This window comes from Benincasa hispida, chromosome 11, assembly GCF_027475165.1.
Source record: "Benincasa hispida cultivar pf3 chromosome 11, pf3_genome.v1.1, whole genome shotgun sequence".
NCBI lineage: Eukaryota > Viridiplantae > Streptophyta > Magnoliopsida > Cucurbitales > Cucurbitaceae > Benincasa > Benincasa hispida.
The window spans coordinates 42,909,292-42,935,128 of NC_143488.1; positions in this window are offsets into that span (position 1 = coordinate 42,909,292).

Here is a 25,837-nt window from a genome sequence, read left to right on the forward strand (position 1 = left end):
AGTTTATCAAATTGAGTACACAAGTCTAAATATAAAATAAAATAACTCTTTATTTTATTAAATAAATGAATTTCATTTATACATTACAAACCATGAGCTTTATGGCACAATCTCCAACATTTTGAATAATTCTCTCTACTAAAACTTTTTTCCCTCTACCTCGTAGACGAGCTAACACACTGATAGTGAACCACATAAATCTATATTGATTCTTTCTTGATTTACGCTTTATCGGTTTATCATTTCGTAAACACAACCTTCTAAGTTCTATCAATAGCTTTGGTTAGCAATACTCATCGGTCACTATATTCCTTTTTATTAAATTGATAACATGTTTAGGAGTGATTTTGAGATGGTAGAATTCACTCGAAAATATGTTTTGAATTGTTTAAAATCAACATTGATGGTATGAAAATAGTATTTAAAAGTGTAAAATCAAAAGTTAAGTAGATTTTGAATGTTAAATGCATGATTGGGAGTGATTTTAAAAATGACAAGTGATTTAAACGATTTTTTAAAACTGATTTTCACGATTTTAAAATCACTTTCAAATGTCTCTAAAACTTCATCTTCAACCATTCTACCTCAATTTCCAAGGTGATCTTTGATGGAAAAATTAGATCCAAACATTCCTAACTATTTAAAATACACGTCATTCACTAGATGATTGGCATATATATTATCATTATTAATTTGTAGTTTCCTTCATTTTGTCATCCTCCACCTAAATTATTGAGTATTAAAAAATCGTTTGTGGATACACCATGTCACTTGTTAGTTGAATTTTTCATATACCTTAAGATATTTTTTAGATTTGTTGACACTTCATAGTGGATCTTGGTCGTTTCCTACAATAAACTTTGTTGGAATTTAATTGAAACCCAAGTGTCGCCTAATCCATTAATTGAGGTCTTCTTTTAACTCTAAAAAATTTTAATATAAAAACTATAAAGAAAGTTGCCTTTTAAGACTAGAGTTAACAATGAATCAGTTTTGTAATCAATAATTCTTCCAAAAAGTGTGTTGTTATGAAGCGAAACTATTTAAAGAAAAATAATTAAAAACATGGTTTAAATATTATTTTCATCTATATATTTTCAATTTTGTTCAATTTCGTCTATATAATTATGAAGTAATTTAGTCCATGTACTTTCATATTTAATACAATTTAATTCATGTACTCTTAAAATATTCATTTTGGTACCTCTACTTTTGAAAATGACTATTTATATATTTTGATTTTCAATTTTGACTAATTTTTCTCTAAACTTTATTTTAAAATTTTGCAAACAAGGACCAAAATGGTCTGATAAGAAATCTTAGTGCAAGTAATATAAGAACTCATCATGAAATTTAAACCCTTATGAATACTACAAACTCCAAATTCATATTGTATCAATTCAATGATGAAAATGTAACAAATTTTACATTGATGATCAATATCAAAAGTAAAAAAAAAAACTTGTTTTTAAACTGAAGATTTGAATAATTCCGTAAGATAGCTTGCTCAAGACTAGCTATTCGAATATGATCCTAACATATAAATCTAAGTACGGGATATCCAAAGTAAGTTGATCATGACCCTTAGCTCAAAAGAACTCAATTTCATTGAAAGTTCGTCAAAACTAAATCTAAATTGCGTTGCAACAAAGATGGTTTTATATAGGCTTCAAAGTATAACCTAAATCCAGCCACTAAGATGTTTGAAGTGTGTAACATCCCACACCTCAATGTCTTAATGACCTACTAACAAAAATAACCTAAAAAATATTGGAAAAAAACTCAAAAACTTAAAAGTTGCATTATGGAGGATCATATAAATCCAAAAATTAACATCTTCAAAAGTCTTGATGATGTTTATAACCCTTCAGTAATAAAGGAAGCTCTCCTTACAGTAGCTTGAAGTGTAGTTTTATTAATTGATTCTTCATCTGTCATAAATGAAGTTTGAATGTATTAAATGTAACCCTAAACATGTCATCAATTTAATTGATTCTTCATCTGTCATAAATGAAGTTTGGAAAAAAACTCAAGTCATTACAGTCGTGGCATGATTAAGATGTCTTTATTCATATCATGGTCACTTTGAAAAAATATGTGAACTAAAATTTCTATTTTATAAGTACAAATAACAAATTGGATTTAAGCCGAAAGTACAAACGAAATAGTATTAAACCAAAACAATCATCTACTTCTGAGATTAGATTTATATCTATAATAATCATAATTGGTTTTTTTTATTTGAGCCTATCTAACTAGATGAAGGGGAAATTGCAATTTCTAACCTAAATTTTTTTTGGTCTTTCAAAACTAACCTTTAAAAAAATATATTTTTGCTAACATTTTTCTTACTTTCTTTAACTTTTATTTGGAGGACAACACATAGTTATCAGATATTTGTTACTTGGTCTTCAGTCCAAGTTTGTTGTACCTATTTTTTAGTAATTTTTATTGTAACAAATTTAGTTCCTATCTTCACTCTCGTTCACTCATTCTGATTCTTTGCTCTTTATAAATTAGGTTGTTATATCCTTATTAAAATCAAGCTGAAATATACATAAAATTCCTTCTTTAACTCATTATTCATCTTAGTATCAGAGTGTTGACAAACATCACCTCTTCTTTTCTCCTCCTCTTTTCTCCTCGCTCTATCACACCCCCTGCTAGATTACTTCTTAACCGTGAAAGAGGTGTGAAAACAGTAGATGTCAACCCTCTTATGACACCCACTGCCCAATCATTCTCGAAACCTGTCTCCATTGCACCTGGTGTACCTGATAAATGGTTAATGTACATACATTCATCCAGATTCTCAAACATACAAACTCTAATAGAACATAGATGCACACATCACTTATAAGCCAGAATAACTTTGCATGATTTTCCAAGTTAAGAAAGTAGCCTAGGAGGGGGTGTGACACCCTCCCTCCTCAAAATGACTTCCTCCTCTGTTCAAACACCTACATCCACACCTCACTATCTCCTTTCCAACATATGTAATCTCATACTTGTTTTCCTTGACTCCACAAACTATGTACAACGGAAATGTCAGATGTCTGCAATATTGAAAGATCATACCCTGTTTGGTCACATCGATGGATTCACACCCCAACCAAACCAATTCCTTCCTCCCCCTCCCCAAACACCTCTACCTTCATCGAATACCCAAAGAGAACCCAATCCCAAATACCTCCCATGGACTTACTGAAATCAAGTCCTCATCACTCTCATTAATGCCACTCTATCCACTTCCGCTTTCTCCCATGTAACCTCGACATCCACCGATCAAAAACTCTGGCTATCTCTCGAAAAGTATTATTCTTCTAAAACCCGTACGAGTATTTTGGAGCTTTATTTAGAACTCTGCAGTGCAAAAAAATCACGATCGAATCCGTCGAGCAATACACACAGCATGTCAAGGACGTCGTTGATTGGTTAGCTGCAGCTTGGTCACCATCGATGATGAAGAGACTCCTCCACATTCTAAATGGCTTACATTCGATTACAACTCATTCCGCACCTCTCTTCGAACTCGCAATACACCGATTACACTTGAAGAGCTCGATGTGTTACTCACCACTGAGGAGAAACCTATTGCTCGCCTAAATTCGGTCAGCAAACCAACACCGACAGCCATGGTCACCGTCAAGTCTTCTGAAAATCGGCAAGGGCCTCGTGGAAATCAACAAGCACCGCATTCCTCCATTTTTAACCCTAATTTTCTTGCAAGTCAGCAACCTAATTTCGACAACTATAGGTGGCGTGGACGTGGGTCAAACCGATTGAATGGATTTGGGCCTTCTCAAGGCTCATTCAGTCTACCAAGCTTTTCCAATGGCCATAATTCTTCACTTAAGCCTGATTCAAATACTGGGCGAATTCAATGTCAAATCTGCTTAAAAAATGGCCATAGTGCCATTGACTACTACAACTAAGATCCATGGCTTTTATATGAATACTTGAACTTTATGTAGTGACATAGAGATGGATCAAGTTCGAGTAAATAGCCAAAACGGTCTATAGTATATAATTAATATTGGGTACCTTATTCTGGTAACACTATTGGATGTGGCCTACTCTGTAGCTGTTATATCTTTTTATAAAGATACTACAAACGAAGTGATCCAGATTCGTTCATGTATTGACATGAGGAGTGGGGGCATCCTATGCAATGAGTTTGCATAAGATCGGACCAAGAAATAAGTCACCCTTACTTTATAACATTGTTTACTATTTAAGACTGACTATTTCGCTTAAATGACCTAGGTAACTCGATCTTAATCCTGAGCTAATTATGAACTCCTGTCTATTCGGGATTATCCTTAGATTTTCATGGGTGGGGGTTGGCTCAACAGTGTCGGCTCAATAAGTCTCCCATTTCAGGGGTAAGAACAGATAGATAGCTGGGGATATAGGGTGCAAGACGGAATTCATGCCTACCCGATTTAGGGATAGGAGAAAGGTTGAGGTTGTTCTCTTAAATATTGAATCCAGATCTTGAACAAGGGGTCTCACCCTCTCACTGGCCCAAGAGAGATTCGGTTTAATGATTAGATCATAAACAATTGTTCATTAGAGAATCAGTAGGAACTTAAGAAACAAGACGTAATATCGGGGGCAAAACAGCATAATGACCCAGCCGTTATTACGAACAACCTGTGAAGGGTCGACTTACTGGTTATGGTTAAATCATGTGGATACAAATATATCTACAGTGAGGAGAGTGCAACTATCGAGCTATAGTGGTGTGACTTGGTAGTTAACAAATACTGATCAATTTGTTCTAAAGAGTTTTAGCCAATTAATATTAATTGTTGGAACTCATGATCTATAGGTTTATTAGGTCCCTCTACTAGCTCGTAAAACATGAACACCTTGAATTATTAAATTGAGTGAATTTGGAACTCATGGTCTAAAGTGTTCAAATTGAGTTTCAAATTGAAATGTTCAAATTGAAATTAGGGTTTGAATTTGGATAAGTTCAAATTCAAATTATGGCTTGTACAATTATATTTGATATAATTATTTAACGTTTAATTTACCAAAATTAAACAAAATTGGAGAGTTTATAATATTTAAATATTGATTTAAATATTAATTACATGAATAGGATTCATGTTTAACATTAGACGTGTGATTAATTTAATATTTGATATTAAATTAATTAATTATGTTTAATTAATTAAAAAGCAAATTAATTTCCAATTTTAAAATTCAATTTGAGAAATTGATTTTTTTTTTTGAAATTTTTTAATCTGATTAATTGAGAATTAATCAAATTGTTTTAATTAATTTAGAATTAATTGAAAATTTTGGAAATTAAGAAATTGCAAATTGAAAAAAGGGATTTAGTGGGTTTTTCCCACAAAACACCAAACATGAGGTGTTGGTCTTCCAATCACACACAAATCTCATTAAATCTTCAAGCAGTTGTTGACTATTGAGCTGAAGAGGAAATGCTTGCATGTATTCAGTGATTAAAAACATTGAATTTTGAAGAAGGAGAGAGGGATTCAGCTGAAAATCAGTTTTCAGTTCATCTTCTTCTTCCTCTCAAACCCAGAAATCCCTTTCATAAATTCACTTAGATTGGAGTTCCATTACTCAAATTCAAGGCTGAGAATAGTAGAGAAGATCTCTTGGTAGTTCACTGACAATTTGGAGCTAAATTCACATGAAGAGCAGTTTGGATTAGGGAGAATTCATCAAAGATACGTTGAACTTGAAACCTTCTTCAGTTTTTCTGTTGTAACATGCTTTAGAACTCAAATTAAATGTAATTAGCGTGCTTATTGATTTTGTTTGCTTCTGTTGCATGCTTATATATTCCATCAGGTACAACTCTCATCTGACTAATAAACTTAGCAACCTTAACTTATCCACCAGTTACAACAGCGAAGAGATAGTTACTATAAGCAATGGGCAACCTTTGAACATTACACACACTAGTAATGGTACTCTTCCCATCCCTACACACGATTTTCATCTCTCTAAAATACATCATTCTCCTGATTTAGCCTCAAATCTTCTATCTGTTTATAAATTTTGCATTGATAATAACTATCACTTCATTTTTTATTATGACTTTTTTAGAATTTAAAATAAAAAAAAAAACAGGTCACCCATTATATACAGGTCAATGTGTCAATGACTTATATCTCATTCCTTGACAGTCCTTCATTCTCTCCTCTTTTATGCCTCCCAATGACTGTAGATTCATAGCAAAACGGGAATGTCATCTGTGCCGTCATCGTTTAGGCCATCCCTCGCCAAAATCATGCATAGTTTCCTTCGTCGCGTTGGTTTGTCCATTGTTAATTCTTTATCTACATGCCAATGTCCTGGTTTTTTAAAGCAAAAATGACAAATTATCGTTTTCTTTGTCACACCCTTTTTCTTTTAATCCCCTATATCTTGTGGTGGGGACCATCTCCTGTTTTATCTAATAAAGACTTTTATTACTATGTTAGATTTATTGATGATTTTAGCAAATTTACCTGGTTGATTTCTATGTCCTATAAGTCTGATGTCAGTGCCATATTGCATAAATTTGTTCCTTTTGTTGAAAACTTGCTTTTTGTTTGCCTAAAAGTTTTTCAATCTGATGGTGGTGGTGAATTTTGTATTTCTTAAGTTTCTTCCCTATTTTCTACAAAAGGCATATTACACCAAAAATCCTGCCCATATACTCCTGAGCAAAATGGGACAGCTAAACGAAAGCATAGACATATTGTTGAAATTGCCATGTCTCTATTATTTTATTCATCTGTTCCTTTTGAATTTTGGCCTTACGCTTTCTCCACTACTGTTTTCTTAATTAATAGAATGCCAACTTCATCTCGCAACATGATGTCATCATTTGAAAAATTGTTTGGATACACTCCTGATTTGCTATACTAAAGGTTTTTGGGTATGCATGTTATCCTTTATTAAAATCATATAATTCACAAAAAATTCAACCCAAAACTTTCCGACATGTTTTCCTTGGTTACACCTTAGAATTTAAAGGTTATATTTACTTTAATCCACTAACACAAAAATCAATTGTCTCACGTCATGTTATTTTCCATGAAACAGCAATTTCCTTTTCTACTCAATCCGTTGGTCTGTGTAATGTTCCACCTGAAGGAACTCTTATCAAAGAGTATCTTTAAGCGGAAGCAAGATCGTTCCAAACTCATTGTAACAGAATTACCGCATTCACAATCAAACAAACTAGATATGCATTTAACAACAAATTACAGGTATGCTTTGAAACTTTAAACAACAAAGAGAACGAAATACATACCAGTTGAAGAACCCTTCTTCGCCTCCAATCTTGTTCTCGTCCAAGGATTGCTCCTCCCTCTCTCACTAAGAATGTCCAAGCTATCGTTCACCAAATCACGGTCGTCTACCAATGAACAGACTCCTCACGAACACAGTAGTAAGGAAGACACTACCATTCGGAACCCTCGGTATTCAAGGTGTGAGAATCCAGGAGGTGTGGGCTCTGTTGGATTTGGTAGAGGGAATGAGGAAGAGACAATCATATACCACGACCAAGTAAGTGGGAGAAGTCGGGTGTCTGTTGTATAAAGGATGCTTGATTGTTTAGGTTGAGGTGCACGATCGTTTAGTAAAAGGGTCGTGATTGTATAGACGATCATTTAGTAAGATGCTTAGGCGCATGCGATCGTTTAGAAAAAGCTAGACGATCGTTTAGAAAATCCTATGCGATTGTTTAGTAAACCGCGCGTGTGTATATTATCGTTTAGAAACTTTGAGCTATCGTGTAGGCTCTCGGTTTGCTATGCGATAGGAAGTATACACCGCTCGTGAGCGAATGTCTGATGCATTTGCAAAATCAAAATAATTTTCATTTTATCCTTAAGTTATGAAAACTGAATGTAATCTCCCACTATCATTCGGTTACAGAGAAAAAGCCAGCACAATTATCCTATAATTGTCAAATTAAAAATAAATATAATCTTATTATATTTATAACCTATGGTTTAATATTACATCATATGCAATATATCAACCATAGTCATTTTCTCCTCCACTAGTTATAAATCATATTTACATCGTTTTCCTCCAATTAATGTATCTCATACATCATGTCAACTATATCATATATAATTGAACAATTCAATCATATCATATATAATCAAACTCCCTCTTGTTAATTTAAACACTTCAAACTGACCTAAAAACTGATTCTCAACTTGAATCCATTGAGCTACCAAGGGGACCTTATGGACCTATGGCTCGAAGCTCCAGCGGTACGTGAATAGCTGACTAAACTTCTTTAGCCACCAGATCCACCATTCGTTAACTGCCAGACATTCCACTAAAGACCGATAACTGCACTCTTCTCACGATAGATATATTTCTATGTCTTTCAGATATAACCAATCAACAGTACAATAACTCTTCGCATATGCTCGTAAGTACAGTTGGGCCAATTTACCGTTTTGCCCTTGTAGTTACATCTAACTCGTTAAGTACCACTGATCCCTCTAATGAACAATACAACATAGTCCTACTATGTGTGGACACCTCTCGTACCATGAGAATATGTGTGGCGCCACATCGTTCAAGCCCCGGAATCAGTCCTTAAGGGAGCAATCTATCTACTTACCCCTGCTTCGGAAAAGAGGTGAATTCCATCTTGTATACCTAAGTTCCCAACTCCCAAATCAGACGAATCCCGTAAGTGATAGGTTTAAGTCAGCGATGTGGCCACTCGCACCTATGCAAATTAAAGAACCACCCTCAAAGGCAGGAGTTTCCAACTCACTCAAGATTGAGGTCATGTTACCTATGGTCATCCTAGTGAAGTGAAATCTTTGTCATGAACGGCGTTATATAACAAGACTATAACACTTCGTGATTCGATCTTATATAAACTCCTTTGTATAGGACGCCCCCACTCGTATGTCTCCACATGAATGATCAGGATCAGACCATCTGTAGCAAGTCACAATACTTGTAACTATTCTACAAAGGGGGCTACATCCGTAACGTTACCAAGATGAGGTTTCCTTCCTATATCCATATACTACAAACCATTTTGGTTATCACTTAAGGCATTATCCACCTGTATGTCTCCGCGTACATGCTTAAGTTACAAATGACAACTAGAGATCTTAGTTTACTAGTTTGTGGTAAAGCATTAAAACATCTAATGTTCAAGACAAAAGTGAAGAAAATATCATATATTATTACATTACAAGCGTTTGTTCAAAATTGTGTTTACAAACTACAGGACCCAACGAGAGTTTAGGGCATCATCTCAAATACCACCGTTGCCTATTTCCCTAATAGTTCACTATCTTCACCTACTTTTGACCTTCTCATACTTGCACCTCAACCAACAATCCTTTCATCACCACCAGCTACTATACCTGACTTTCCACCAATAGTTACTCCATCCTCACTAACAAACCCTCTATCTCCACAAAATAATCTTTTTGTCCCATCATCAAGCCCAACACCTCTATCTTCAGAGCCAATAAATGTCAATCTCTCATCATCAACATGACATCCGGTTAATGTCCATCATATGCAGACATGGTTCAAATCTAGTATTGTTAAACCACGAACTTTGAATTTTAATGCTATTGTGTTTGTCCCCACTGATCCAGCAAGTTATTCATAAGCTTCTAAATATCTTGAGTGGTGTTCTGCAATGTCAGATGAATTCATGGCTTTACAACAACAAGGTACTTGGCCCTTGGTACCTTCGTCTACTGATATGAATGTCGTAGTTGTAAGTGGATCTACCGCACGAAATACAACTCTGACAGAACCATCTCACACTACAATGTCTGCTTGGTTGCTAAATGACACACCCCGTACCAAATTACCCTCCTAACCTGGATGGAATGGTAACTGTAGCAGTTACCAACCCTTTTGCTGGCACTTACTGCCTATCGTACCTGTTAAATCTTGCTCAACCCTGAATACATGCATAATAACTCAGAGCTTACCACATTTACATTTACAGGGTTTCGCAGTATTGTTTACATAGATAATACAACCTAGTGAGCCCCATCAAGAATATTAGTCACTAGACAGACACATGTGTACTAACTAATACAGGTTTTCAATTACGTTTCCTTTAACCTTTGTCTTGAGTGGCAGAGCAGCAGCGAAATAGTCTTTTGGGAACTAACCGCTACCTGAAAGAAAACATTTGAAAACGTGAGCTAGAAGCCTAGTGAGTGACTTGATAAAACGTAAATCTCGTGCTTAAACTGAAAGCTTGAAAACATAATACTAGGACTTAAAATATACCAAGCAAACGTGTACATAAAATCATTTAAACCAATGTATCTGAAACCTGAATCTTAGTTGAGAATGAATATTCACTGCTCTAATTCCCAACGTCAAGCCAAGGCCAGATAAGACCTCTACCTATCCTGTTCACATTAAACTGTGGCTAGAAGAGATCCCTACGTCGATCTCTTTAAATATATCGATGGCATCTCAAGTAACATCCTTAAAACATAAACGCTGATAACAACTCTTAAACATCAATAAACATCATTATTCCCTAGTTGAGAACGAGTATACAATGCTCTAACTCCCAACGTCTATTATTGGCCAAGAGACCCATACCTCAGCCTTTCACTCAGACCTACTTACATACACATGGAGTTTACTATGTACCGTCAATACCTTAGGTACATTTATTCAAATATCTTCTCTACCTTCAGTATCCCTATTCATTATGTTTAGAAATATCAATGCATGTACTTTGGCAACTTGAGGTATTTAAAACATAGTACGTCAAGCTTCATTCAATCTTAGCTTTAACTCTAACGCATGTTTCATACTTTGTGAAATAAGTTGGCTTAAAACATATTGAACTAGCATGTAAAACTACTAGCATGCGTTAGACATGGAAAACATACTTGAAAAACTCATACATTAGTAAACATCATGCGTTGATAAACATTCATAAGCATTAGAAATTTCAAACTATCCTTCTAGCCTAGAAGAATATATGACTGCATTTATCCTTAGTTGAGAGTGAACTACTAGTTCTAACACTCAACGTCAACCTTAGTCGGGGAGAATTCCTTTTGCTCAGTCCCTCGACGTTGTATTACCTACGTGCACGTGGTTATAACTGAGTATCGTCATACCTTATATACCTGACTAAGATACTTTCTCATTGTCCTTAGGTACTTCTGCTCAGATACCTTTTCAAACGTCCTTCAGTATCGAGCTGCTAAGATACCTTCTCAAATGTCCTTCGATATCAAGTTGGTCCGGTACCTTCTCGAATGTTCTTCGGTACCAAGTTGGTCAGATACCTTCTCAAACGTCCTTCGGCATCTAGTTGGGCGGATACCTTCTCAAATTTCCTTCGGTATCGCATTTTAAGTAAAACTAGTCATAAACATTTAGTTAAACACTAAGGCTTAGTGCTCAAATCATCATACTAGTTCATCATAAAAATGGAGTTACTTAAACATGCTGAAAGTATTTGGACAAAATAACATATTTAAATCATATCAATTCCATGGAAAACATGCTTTACTTAGCATGAGAATCAGTTTCACAAACACGTTGCTTGGCACTTCATTTAAACACTTAGCATGAGAAATAACTTCAAAGATATCATAGTTTCTAACACTTAGCATGAGAAATAACTTCAAGGAAATCATGGTTTCTAAATCGTTAAAACATCAATTCATCACATAGTCACTCACAGCTCGTTGGCCTCTTAATGGGTTATATGCCTCTTATAGCTCTTCTTGGTCTGAAAGAACATAATTTTCAGTTAAACTACATAGAATTCTTAGAAAAATACCTCAAATAGTTCGTTTACTAATGGAAATTTCATCATCAGAGACAGCTTTACTAGCGAGATTCTCCTCATGAGCGAAATCAAGTTTTTCCTAGCGATACTCCCTTACTAGCGATACCTTACCAGCGATACCAGTGAGGTTCAATCCAATTTCTAGCGAGATTCAGTCCAATTTTGCAAGATTCCCTTCTAGAGCGAGATCCTCAGCACAAAATTAGTGAGATTGCCTTCATAAGCGAGATCCTCCTTCTCCATATGAGCTGTTTGCTTGTTCTTTCCAAGAAGTTGTCTACTTATGCACAGATCCTCTGTTACAACTTCAAAAATTCATAACTCAAAATACAACCCTCTTTTGAAGAAATTTCCTTCTACAAACATGTTTAGAATTGAGTTAGCAATATTACCTTAAAATTTCAACTCAAAATTCTCCGTCGTTTAATCTAGAGATTCAAAACTTCATCATTGGTCCTAATTTAAGCAGCTGTCTGCTTGTTCAATAATTTCTAGTTCAAACTTCAAAATTATATAACTTGAATTCCAGGACTCATCTTAAAAAGTTTCATTCTACAAAGTTGTTTATAACTGAGCTAAAAATATTACCTCGAATTTTTAGCTCAAAACGCTTCGTAAATCGTCCTGGAGCTTTAATTCTTCACTGATGGCTTAGATTCACCCAAGAAACGAACCCTTCGTCTTCATTTTGTCTCTTCGGTCTTATTTCAGCGAGTTTTCCTTCCAGCAGCCTAGCCACAGAAAATAGACTCATAGAGATTTCGAATGCCATTAAAATTACACAAATAGCCTAAGTAATTTGTCCAAACCGACCCAATGAATTTAACCTTCTTACTTATATTACCGCCCAAAATCCAGAATGAACCCTCCTTGTGCCATCTGGCCCATTATTGGTGATGAAGGGCTAAGATTTACCAAATTTCCTTTTTCTAACTTCACTCACAATATTATTTCAGCACTACACCTCATTAAATGGTATGGTTTCGTTCATATGCTTATTATGCATTCCATCATCAAGCATGACCTTCCTTAGCCTAGCCGAGTTTTGTCCTACTTTTACACTTAGCTACCCAAGAGTCTATTTCTTCTTGCTTCCATCTCCTATCCTTCCTAAGATAAGGCTTCATTTAGCTCATTAGGAAACATCTCATTACTTACTCTTACTTAACGTAATTAGGATTCGGGTTTTACATTAAAGGTTATCACCAAATTGAGGTCTTCAACTTTTGTGTTTTAGCACTGTTGTTAAGAAACCCACCATTCGCATTATTTTGTCTCTTGCTACTCAATATAAATAGCCTTTGTATCAACTAGATATAAAGAATGCATTTATCCATGGTCAGTTACAGAAGGTTGCCTATATGTCTCAACCTATTGGATTTATTGATAAATCATATCCAGATCATGTATGTTTACTTTACAAGAGCTTGTACGATTTAAAACAAGCGTCGCGTGCATGGTATGATAGGTTTACTTCTTTACTTATACACACTTGACTTTATTGTCTCCTCAACTGACTCTTCAACTTTTTGTTCGGTGTATTGGGTCGTCTATTATATATCTACTCCTATATATAGATGACATTATTCTAGAACCGACGCATCTTATACCGCTTCTTTCAAGATAACATTGGCTTTTAATTTTCAGATTTCTGACTTGGGGAAACTCAAGTATTTCTTTAGCTTGAAAATACATTATCTTTCAGACGATATGTTAATTAATCAGGCAAAATATCTCATGGATCTGTTGAAAACCTCTGGCATGACTGGAGCCAAACCTTGTCTCACTCCTATGTCTACCATTGTAGATTTTCACACCACCGTCCCGTCATTTAATGACACTTCTCTATACAAACAGACTTTTGGCTCTTTGCAATATCACTTTCATTCGCCTGACATCACCTTTGCTGTCAACAAAGTAAGCCAATTTATGCAGAACCTCTCTGTTGTTCATTTCTCTGATGTTAAACGGATCTTATGTTACCTTGTTGGGACCTTTGGTCTTGGCATACAACTTCAACCAGGCTCCCTCAATCTCCATGCTTTTTGTGATGCTAATTGGGCAGGTGATGCCTTCGATCGTCGTTCGACCACTGGGTTCATTGTTTTTCTCGGCTCCAATCCAATCTCATGATCTGCAACGAAATAACTAAGTATCTCTCGTTCCTCCGCCGAAGTTGAGTATCGTGCTCTTGCTAACACCACCTTTGATGTTTATTGGCTTCGCCAGCTGTTATATGACCTTCGTGTTTTTCTCAAGCATCCTCATGTTCTATGGTCAAAAAATGTTTCGACCATTTCTTTTGCTAGCATTCCTGTCTTCCATGCCTGAACAAAGCACATCAAGATTGATTATCATTTTGTTCGTGAAAAGGTTGTTCACAATGATATTGATGTTCGTTTTGTCTCCACTAAAGATCAGCTTGTAGACATTTTTACAAGCCTCTCTCCACGCTGTCGTTTCAAAGTTATCATGACAAACTCTTACATTGTCATGAGTTTGAGGGGGTGTATTAGATCTCCCTTACTTGGTCTCCAGTCCAAGTTTTTTGTATCAATTTTTTTAATAATTTCTATTGTAACAATTCAGTTCCTATCTTCACTCTTGTTCATTCATATTGATTATTTGCCCTCTTAAATTGGGTTGTTTTATCCTTATTGAACTCAAGCTGAAATATACAGAAAACTCCTTCTTAATTCACTATTCACCTATAGTGATGTTACCGAAATATCTTCGTGAAAATTTTTTAAAAAATGTTTGAGCTTTTTTCCTCTTAGTCATTTGGAATTCTCATTCTTTCTTACTTTTTCAACTTTTATTTTAGGGTTTGGTGTGTGATCTCTAGAGGTCCATAGGAAAAAAAAATTGTTTAAAGAGGAGAGAACGATGATTTTCATGTGAATTTCAAACAGAAGGAACGTTTGTTGAAATCCACCCGAGAATCGAATTCTTACGAGACTTTTCAGGTGGATTTCAACAAATGTTATTTCCGTTTGACTTCCACCTGGAAATCGTTGGTCTCTTCACTTCAAAAGCATTTTTTGTTTTTTTCTTATGGTCCTACCAGAAATCACATAGCAAACTTCCAAATAAAAGTTGAAAAAGGTAGGAAAGATATGTTGGAAAAAATCTCCCACTTCTACTGCAAGAATAAGCAGAAAATACATAAAGGGAATTTAACTAGAGGTAACACACCCAAGCTTAAAGTATTTCTAACTCTGACAACTTGAAACTAGAGGCATAGACTTCTTTTATATGCTTGGAGCCCATCCCCATTCTTCAATTTAATCGATGTAGGACAAACTACACTTCTAATATTTTACCAAAACCCAACAAATTTCACCTTGACAAGATATTTGAAGAATCCACAAGTTTTGCTACATTCATTGTCTTCACCAACAATCATAATTCTCACCTCATAGAATTATAATCTAATTCACCATATAGAGCACTTGAAATACCACCTCCCAATATTTTTCTTTTCCGTCACATGTCCATAAACCATGTTGATATTTATGGTGCAGCTTCTACCTACTTGGCTCACTTGGAAGACTTTCAGTCATTGACACAACTTCCACCACACACCTTGCATAACCACCAAGTCAAAGTCCGTATGCAAACTTATAGAACCACTAACATCACATCCTCTATCATGGTAAAGTGGACATACCACGAGGATGATTTTCGTCTTCTTCAGAAGAAGTCACTGTCTCCCCTGACAAGATAGACATCATCAGCATCCGATCTAGAGCCCTTTGACGTTTCATGTGCCCAAATTGTTTGTATGCCCAGCAGCCTATCTTCTGTTCGAAGACTCTCCTTTTTAAACCTTTGCTGGAATCACTTCGGAACTGCATTAAGACACCGTTACCCCTTAACATGCACTTGTGTAATCCATATTGAATCAACACATCCTTGGCTTGCACTTGTCATAAGTCGAAGTTAATCCATCCATCAAATTTCTCCACATCAAACTTTATTGAACTCATAAAGCTTGACACACATATGCTTCACTCCTAGCAAAACAATAAATAGTGAATAACTCACACTATTCACAAATATCGCAGCTCGTTTCAAGAATTCTTTTCTGATGTGGAAGGTCAGACAAAGTTGCAACCACAGAGCATACTAAGACATTCAAGAAACTATGAACTTGTTACAATCACACAGAACAATTCTTATCTACTCACACCCTTTTTCCACTCTCAAACTAGAGAATACATAAAGGAAATTTAACTAGAGTTAGCACACCCAAGCTTAAAGTATTTCTAACTGGGACAACTTGAAACTAGAGGTATAGACTCCTTTTATATGCTTGGAACCCATCCCCATTCTTCAATTCAACCGATGTGGGACAAACTGACTTAATATTTAGCTAAAACGCAACACGATGAAGATTTCGATGGCTAAAAGGAAAGAAACCCAAACAATTTTTTTTTTTTTTTGCTTTTCACGAAGGTATTTATGTAACATCACTATTGGGTCTTCCCAATAAAAGTTGAAAAGTAAGAAAGAGGTTAGAAAATTCAATTTTTAAAGAATAGAATAGTTTTGAAAGACCAAAAGCTTTTTAGATTAGAAATAACAATCTCCGAGAATATATTATTAATTAATCTTTTTTTAATTTGATAGTTATATTGCCCATTTCGTCTAAGAAGAATTATAAATTTTATTTCTTTCATAACAAAATAGATAAGTAAAAGGTCAAGGTAAGTCGAAACGTGGTTGATTGCGATTATACGTCTCATTTTTAACACGTAAAAGCATCCCAAAAAAGAGAAGAAAGAAAGAAAATGGTGTAAAATTATGATATTAAATTTCTATCGTCATGTCGACATTTTCATCGACATATTTAAATTTTCATGAGCTCATTATTAATATAAAAAGTGAATCGATATTTCTATTACATAAAAAAAATTAAGTAATAAATTATAAATAATATATAAATAATAAACAACTTATTTAAAAATTATAAAATATTTATATAATTACTTTAAAGAAAAATTAATTTTTTAGTATATAAGTTCGGAAGTATATGTACTTTTAATTCTTCTATTAACTTAATTAAAAATCATAAAATATTTATATATTTACTTTAAAAGAAATTTTAATTTTTCAAACAATATGTATGGTTTTTAGTCTATTTGAAGAATAAGTATTTTTAGTTTTTGAGTTTTCAAAATGTATTCTTTATAGTTTTTAAGAATATGTGTATTACTTTTCTAATTTTTGAATTTTTAAGAATATGTTTAAAGGTCCTTGATGTATTCTTTTATTGTTTTAAATAATAATATGATTTTTTAAATTAGAAAATAAGTTTAGAGAGAATAAATAAAATTATTCTAATTTAAAATGTCATATAATTATTTAAAAGAATTAAAAAAATATATATTTTAGAGACTATTTAATATATTCTTAAAAACTTTGAGACAAAAAGATATTTTATGAAAACTTAGAAACCAAACAAACTTATTTTTAAGAACTTGGAGTTAAAAAGTATATTTTAAAAATTTAATGACCAAACAATCATTTTTTTGGATTTTTTTGTTTTCTATAATTTTTCTCTAATTATCCACCTACTCATTATTTTTTTAAAAAAATAAAATTGAAACCTCAATATTTTCATAAATGAAGAATAATTTTAAAAGTAGAAACTAAATTGAATCAAAGCTAAATTAGAAAACCAACAGATGTGTTTATTTTGAGATGAGATCTATATTTATAATTTTGTTTTGTTTTATTTTTTATTTGAGTATAGATAAACAACAGAGTAAATCCTTCATTTTTTTATTTTTTTTTATGATTTTCTTCTGTAAAAAGAACAAAAAAAAAATATATATTTTTTTTAAAAAAGTAATAGTAAAATGGAAACGTGATTGATTTCGATTCTACTTCTATTTGTATTACTTTAAAACAACTACTAAAAGACGAAGAAAAAAGAAAAAGAAATAATAATAATTTTAATGTTCAATAATAGCAAGAGTCAGAAGCCCGTGATTTTGCACAATGCATTGGCCCAATAAGTCCTTTACACGTACGCATGTGATTGGGCCTTCGCCTTTTTGCATTGCCCGTTGCTTGAAAGGTGGATGGCAGTAAACTGTCTTTCAAAAGATCTCCCAATATTAAATTTATTTTCGTCAGCTTTTCAATTTTGATTTCTTCTCTTTAAATATAAGATATTTAATTCGCATTATGTTAGTTATATCAAATAGATCTGGACAATTTTACGCGCTTGTTTTAGATTCCCTAATAATCCGACATCTTTTTAACGATAAATAATTTTTTTCCAATATAGAGAAGTGGAAGTTCCCAACATTCAACGCATTGATCATACTCTTCTTTCAACCGTATGCTGACAATTTCCAAAAAAAAAATTATTACATTTTTAAAGTATATCTTCAAGAAAAATGATGGACTATTTCACCACGTCCAGAAATGGTCTGCCAGCATGTTTTCTTCTTGTTTAGATTATCTGTCTGTAGACGCAAAGTAGTGTGTTTTAATGTACAATCAAATGGTAAGTTATTGGTTTTCGGTATCATATATCGAGTACTCAAGCCTTAGTTTCTAAGGCAAATGACTTTTATTGCACGACCTAGCCAGCCAATCTAGAGTTTCCCCTTCTTCTTCTTTCGAAATGGGAAAAGTAGCATAGTAAAACACGATGGCACAGCACAAGCCGCCATACCCTAAAGGCGCCACTTTGCTAATGGAGAGCAAGAAAAAAAAAAATCAAATTTTTGTTTTTTTAATCAACACCCCCTTTCTTTTGGTGATAAAGCAAGTCTTAGCGACAGGAGCAAGAGTCCCCCTAATTTTAAAGGGGATTTTAATCTCTCTTTTTTCTATCGATTTCACTCTCTTTTTCCTATCAATCTCTTCTTGTTTGACCTTTTACCGTATAATTTAAGAAAATAACGAGATGTAGTTTGTACTTTTTTTGGATAAGAAATAGTTTGTAATTTAAACTATAAAAATTCTAAATAAATAGCTCACAACAATTTAGTATACTAAAAATTAATAATTAAATAATGTCCAATTCGATCATTATAGTTAAACTACTAGTTTGAACTTACCAAACACTATTACGTGCTTTTTTATGTTTAAAATTGAAATTTACCAAATGTCAGTTAGCTTTCTATAACATTTCATTTTTCTAAATGCACAACTACCAACAATTATTAACAAAGCCTTAGATTACCAATATGTCCATATAAGCATAATTATAAAGCCACTTGAACAAAATTAGGTTTAGGAAGTAGCAGGGGTGCTCGTAAGTTGGGTTGAATTGGATCATATTTTTTACCTAACGCAATTGTTCAAGTTGTATATTTCCTCAACCCAAATGACGACCCTTATTAAATGAATACATCAATTCCATGAATTATTAGCTCTTTACACCATATTGCTTAAAAAAAGGCTTCTTACATTGTGAACCTCGTAACTAAACAACTTAACTTAAGCATTTAGTTTTATATCATGTAACACTCTCCCTCACTTGTGAAGACATTGATGAGGTTTGAATACAAGGCCCCCTAGATCACCTACTCCGATGCCATCGTAATTCACCAATTGCCCCAAAAAGTTAACTGAATTGTGAAAGTAAATTTCATTTTATATTATCAAACATAGTACATGTTTCGGAGTGATGGTTGGAGTAATGATTGTAGAAAGAAAAAAAATATATATTTAGCTATAATTCAATTTGTAGATTTGATTTTTCATATAATCACATTAATATTTAGGGGGTGTTTGGCACCCCAACATGAGTTGAGTTGAGTTGAGTTGATAAAAATTATCAACTCAATGTTTACCCCCAACAACTTTAAATGTTGGTGGAGTTGAGTTGGTTTTTTTACGAACTTACTCTAACTCACCTCAATTCTCCCTCCAACTCACTCAAACTCTCTCTCCTTCCAATGTTTTCAATGGCTCCACTCGTCGACCACCATTGGCAATTACTGCTACCACACTCTGGTGACACACTCCGATGACCACCTTCGTCAGCCAACTCTGACAACCAACTCCGGGCTATGGCAAACCACCTCCAACGATAATTTTAGCGACCAACTCTGACGACCACCTTCGCACAAAAAACAATTTTGACAACCACCTTCGTGTTTCGAAGACCAACTCTGGGCTCCAGCGACCAACTTCGATGACTAACCCCGGGCTCTGGCAACTACCTTCGACGCAACTCTGAAAAATACCACCTTCAAAGATCAACTCCGATGACAACCACCACTGTCAACCAACACTAACATTCACCTCATGTGACCAATCCAACGAAGACCACCTCTAACGAGACTCTTAATGGCAACCCTAGTTTTTGTGAACATGTAAATAAACCTTTACTGACAATCTTATTTTTTGTGCATGTTCAACTCATATGTTCTGCAATTGTTAAAATATATTGTAGTGTTGTTGGTTATAAAAATAATAATACTTTGTCTATATTAAATGCAATATTTTGATCTAATTCATTTTGAACCTCTGAAGGTATGTTGTAGTATGTTTGATTTTAATTTTATTTGCATTTAGCTTCGTTTTAATCTAACTATAGTTTGTTATCTTACTTGTAGGGCTCAAACTAATTGTACAACTCCTCCAATAATTAGTTGGAGATTCATTAGTTTTAAGTTTGGGTCTACTTTGTATAGTCCAAAATTTGTTTAATTGTTGAGAAACAATTTGTGATGTATCGAGTGTTATTCATTGCTATGCCTGTTTTACATATACATAGATATTTTTGTGGACATTATTATTTTACTTATAAATGGTAAATTAGACTTAATCATAAAAAATGTTTGAACAAAAAATATTTGCAAAAAACGAGTTTGCACCCAAAAAAATATATTATTTTATTGTATTATGTAAAGAATCAAACAGTTGCACAAAAAAAAGAAAAAAAATCATTAACTATAAAAATTGAAATCATATTTCATAAATGGGCAAAAAAAACAAAATAAGAATTAGTTTTATTTTTGTTTTCTTTAATTAACATTATTTATTGAGTGAAAATTAATTGAGAGTTAAAAATTAAGGGTTAAAGATTAGATAAAATTTTCAATTGGAATATGACATGTCTTTGAGGATGTAAAAAAATTATTATGCAATTGAGTATTTACGTTGTGTGGTGAAAATATGTTACATATTTCAAGAAGGAAGAACAAAATATTATTCAATTTTTAAGTTTTTTCGGTATTTGTGAGTAAGAGTTAAGTAGTTCTAAAATTTTTTACAATGTTTGGAATTGAGAGTTCAAAAATTGAATTCAAAATTTATGTTTAATATATGTTTATTTTGTAGGAATTGGGTTCAAGCCTTCCCCAACCTCTTCTCATTAATGGACTCCTAACGTATACGAAGGAGTGCGGTTCGTTCCAGAAATTCCTGCTTCTCTATCGAGATTTGAGATGTTTGGATTTTTCAAAACTTCAAGGACATGTAGAAGAGAAAGTCGAGACCATGTTATGTTTTAAGAATGAAAAAAACATTTTTTAGTGTTAAAAAATTTAGAAAAATATGTGTAATTGGAAATTAAAAAAAAAAGACAAAAACCAAGACAAAATCAATTTCATTTTTTTTAAAAAAAAATTGCACTAGATACTCCAACTCAACTCAGTATTTGAAACACACACTTTTTTTTTACTCAATTCAACTCAACTCATCATCCTACATACAGATATTTCAATTCAATCCACTCTATATAATCTAACTTCACATATAAACTTCTCATAAAATAATTGGTCATTAATTTCAAAAATATGTTCGATATATGCGTTTGTCGCTATTATTATGTCAATTACACATATATACTCGGATAATACAAAGACAACAATATAAACGATATTGTTATGTTAATATAATCGAGCATGTATTACTATACATTTATATAGATACAAAGCTGTGTGGTGGGAGAAGAAGATTGTGGTTGGACATATTAAATTTATAAACCTAAATAAGAAATAAGTATATCAAATTATACTCAATATATGAAATAAATAATATACAAAATAATACCCAACATATGAAATAAAATATACATATTGTATAATATATACTCTAATAATAATATTCTCTATTTGCTTTTGATGGCAAATTTGACAGAAAGAAAAAAGGTTACACATTGAAAAAGGAAACTCAATCCTCAATTGAAATGGAAGGTAACAATAACTCATTTGGTGTAAATAGAAAAATGTCGGAATAAATATCTTTTTGGTCTCTGAATTTCTAAGAATAGATGTGTTTATTTTCTAATGTTTTAAATTAGCTATTTTAGTTCCTGAGTTTTAAAAAATAGGTTTAAAAGATCTTTCGACTAATAATTTAAATATAAAGTTGACTAAAGATATGCTGTGGCAAGATGACTTGAAAAAAAATATTTTTTTAATCTTTACCACTCCTCACTCTTCTTTTATCTTTTCTTTTTTTCTCCTCTCTTTCAGAGATTAAAATAACTAATTTGAGGGACCTTTTAAATCTATATTTGACAATTCATGACTAAATGTCTAATTTGAAATATTTGGACCAAATGCACATATTCTTAAAGATCAAAAGGTATTTTTTCCAAAAATGTTTGTAGTAGAGATTTTCCCCCCATTTTTGTTATTTTATTATATTTGACTTTCCAAATAATAGGTGGCATGCAATTGTGTGTATATTTGTAAGTGCAAGTTCTTGATGATTAGGATTTTTTATATATATATTTGTGAGTATCTGGGTCAGTTTACACACACTCCGACTAATTTCACAGGACAATCCGCCTGACCGTTTAATATTTGAGTGTCAAGTAAATCCATAGAATATTAAATATTAGGTTGGTTGTGAACCTATGACTCTTTAGCTCTTTGACCTTTTTTTTAAATTCTCACTACTACCAACCAATCCATGATGATTTAGGAGATTGTTAAAATCACTTTTATCATGTCCCTAATCACTATGAAATACACATTTAATCACTTAAATTTAATTTTATACTTCTAAGTGTAATTCTCATATCATTACCATTGGTTTTAAATGATTAAAAATATATTTTAAAGTGAGTTTTGAAAATAATCAAAATGATTTTAACTATTTCAAAATCACTAAACAAAAATGTAAAATAGAATCAATTTAGATAGAAGTGATATAAGATTTTCTAATAAGATTCATATATGTAGTTTTATCCCTAGGATCAGGTATAAAAAATTCTATTAATATGAAAATGGAAAAATCTCTTTCATCTAAATTTATCTATAAAAAATATCTTCTTCCTTTTTTTTTACTTCATCTCTAATTTTACTTGCTTATCAGGGAGGAAAGAAGAAAGCCAGAAAGGTAAGAAACCTCCGTTTTTCAACTCTCCCAATTTCTTTTCCATAAAAAATAAGTTCCATAATTTTTTTTTATCTCAAAAAAAATTATCAACAGGAATCACCGTTAATTTTGTTGGTAAGGTTTGAAATTTCCTTACTTTGATTCTGAAGATTTACTTTCTTCTTTGATCTCAAATTACCAAATTTTATCACTTGAATTAATATTTAATATGAGATATTAATTTTATCTTGGGTCGTTGGAAGGATCGGAAACATATATAATATCGATCTCTACTACTCCTCTATTACTATTACTACTAAAGCGTAGCAAGACCGAGTCGATCCGTAGAAAAATACTAGATATGTTTCGTTGAATCGATCTCCTAATTATAAGGTCCGTTTGGGATTGCTTTTGAAATCCTAAAAAACTATTTTATGAGAAGCTTATTAATCTACCTAGAATCACTTTTAAAATTGTTTTAACATGCAAAAGTTATTTGATGGAACTTTTAGATTTTAGCTTTTCTAAAAATTTGGTATCTTCCCTTACCCATCTCAAATTTTCATTTCATTAATTTATTTTTTTCACATTTATTCCAAATTTTAAATGGTTCAAATTCTTATAACAATTATTTTTTTTTATAAAAAAAATATTTCAAAGTTTTTTAATTAAACAAAAATGGTTGCAATTCAAATCATATATATTTTCAAATAATTATATAACTATATTACACTGATTTAGTATTAATTTACCAAACATCTTAACTAGTTTTTCTAATTAAAAATTAAAATTTACCAAATACTATTTTACTTCTATTCACAGTTGAGTTTTTAGAAGCATAGCTACCAACAATTATTTTAAAAGCTACAATAATTTCAAACATAGGGTAAATTCTTAAGTTTGAAAATTTAATTCTAGGAGCAAGGATGGATCTTATGCAATTTGGATCATTAAACTATTTTTATTAAACATACTTTAGATTTACATTCCCACAACGACTTACATGACCGAACCAACTCTTTGGTGAACGAACTGTCAACTCGTTGGGTAAACTAAGCAAGCGCCATAATTATCAATTCAAGCTAATATCTTAATTAAACTAAATGCTCTGTCATATGGGATTCGAAGCGTCCATATAAGATTAACACATTTTCATTAAGAATCGATTTAGAGTTCCATAGCATGGTTAAGTCAATTAGGTAATCTAATTAACTAACTAATGAATCTTTGAACCTAGATTAAACATGCAATTAAAGTCCATTGATAGACCATATTTATTAACATACACGTAATCAACCTTTGCTACTTGTTAATTTAAGCTAGATGAAGAAAAAGAGAACATGCAAGCCTAATTCTATAGCTAAAACATGTATTTATAGACAGGAGAGTCTTTCCAATCAAAAACGTAAATTTAAATGAATCAAGATTAAAAAAACAGTAAATTGGAACGTATTAATTCAATAAAAAAAACCACATTGCAAAATAAACATCGGTTTCTTACTCTCAAAACTAGAAATTACTAACATTGAATCTCCATAGATATAGATATAGAAAGAGTTATAAATCATTCAAAATAAGTTTACTGTCCAAATTAAAATCAATCTAACCTAAAGAGTAGAAAAGAAGGAAGAAAATAGGTTTGTGGCTGCTCCTCTCCAATTCCTCCATCCTTTTCAGCCAAAAAAAAAAACCCTAAAATCAGAGCCCCAAGTACTTGTTAAAATCATCGGAGGGCAGCGACACTAAAGGACATTGTCACGACGCTGTAACCACTCTCGCAACGTGTGCCGCAACACCTTGGAGCGTTGTAGTGCTGATGCATCTCCCCATCACGCGCGTCTTATGTCGAGCGTTGCGGTGCCTCAAGACAACATCGTAGTGCTTTCCTTGTGATGCAGCTTTTGCAAACGGCGCCATAGATTGCACAATTTTTATGTTTTGACTCCTGTCGGTTGCTAAGTACTTCATCTTGGGTCGTTTTGCATGTTCCAATATGACTTTTTTTAAGAACTCAGTTAAATGTTAAATTCTTAAGAATTTACATGATTTAGGATGAGAAAGATAGCTCTTTTATGAAGATATCAGTTGGGTAAGGAAGAAATTTACGTTCACACGAAGTCCCAATAGATTTTATTGCTCGTTAGCTTTGATGATCTTGTGGGATTCTTTTTTATCTGTAATCTATATTTATAATGTATTAAAAGGTGAGAAGGTTGGAAAAACTTTTTTGGACATTTTTGTCCCTTTTTATTTTATTTATTTACACAATATATCATTAGTGATTAAATATAATTATTTAGTTAATTAACTAATCTATAATTATCAATATAAATATATACTTAACAATTTAATGTTGGAATGTAAAAAGTTATTTCTTTTGACTTAAAATTTTTTAACTTTTACTTTAATTATAATTAATATTAATATTTTAAAAGTGTTTAACCATTACTTTCGGTATTAAGGTTGAACTCAGTTTTCCTGTGAAAATGAATCAAATTTCAAAGAAGATTGATCACAACTGAATCTGAGCTTTTCACAGGATTTCTTCCTATACCTATGAATTTCGTTAGGCCCAAAATGATACATTGGAAGAATCTTTTGGCTCTTCTAGATATATGAAGAAGAAATCATGTAACGAAGGAGGTTCTAATTTGTACGAATAGTACTTCGAACTTGGGATGAGTATGAAGCAGAATCCATAGGTTATTCACGAATGCTTAG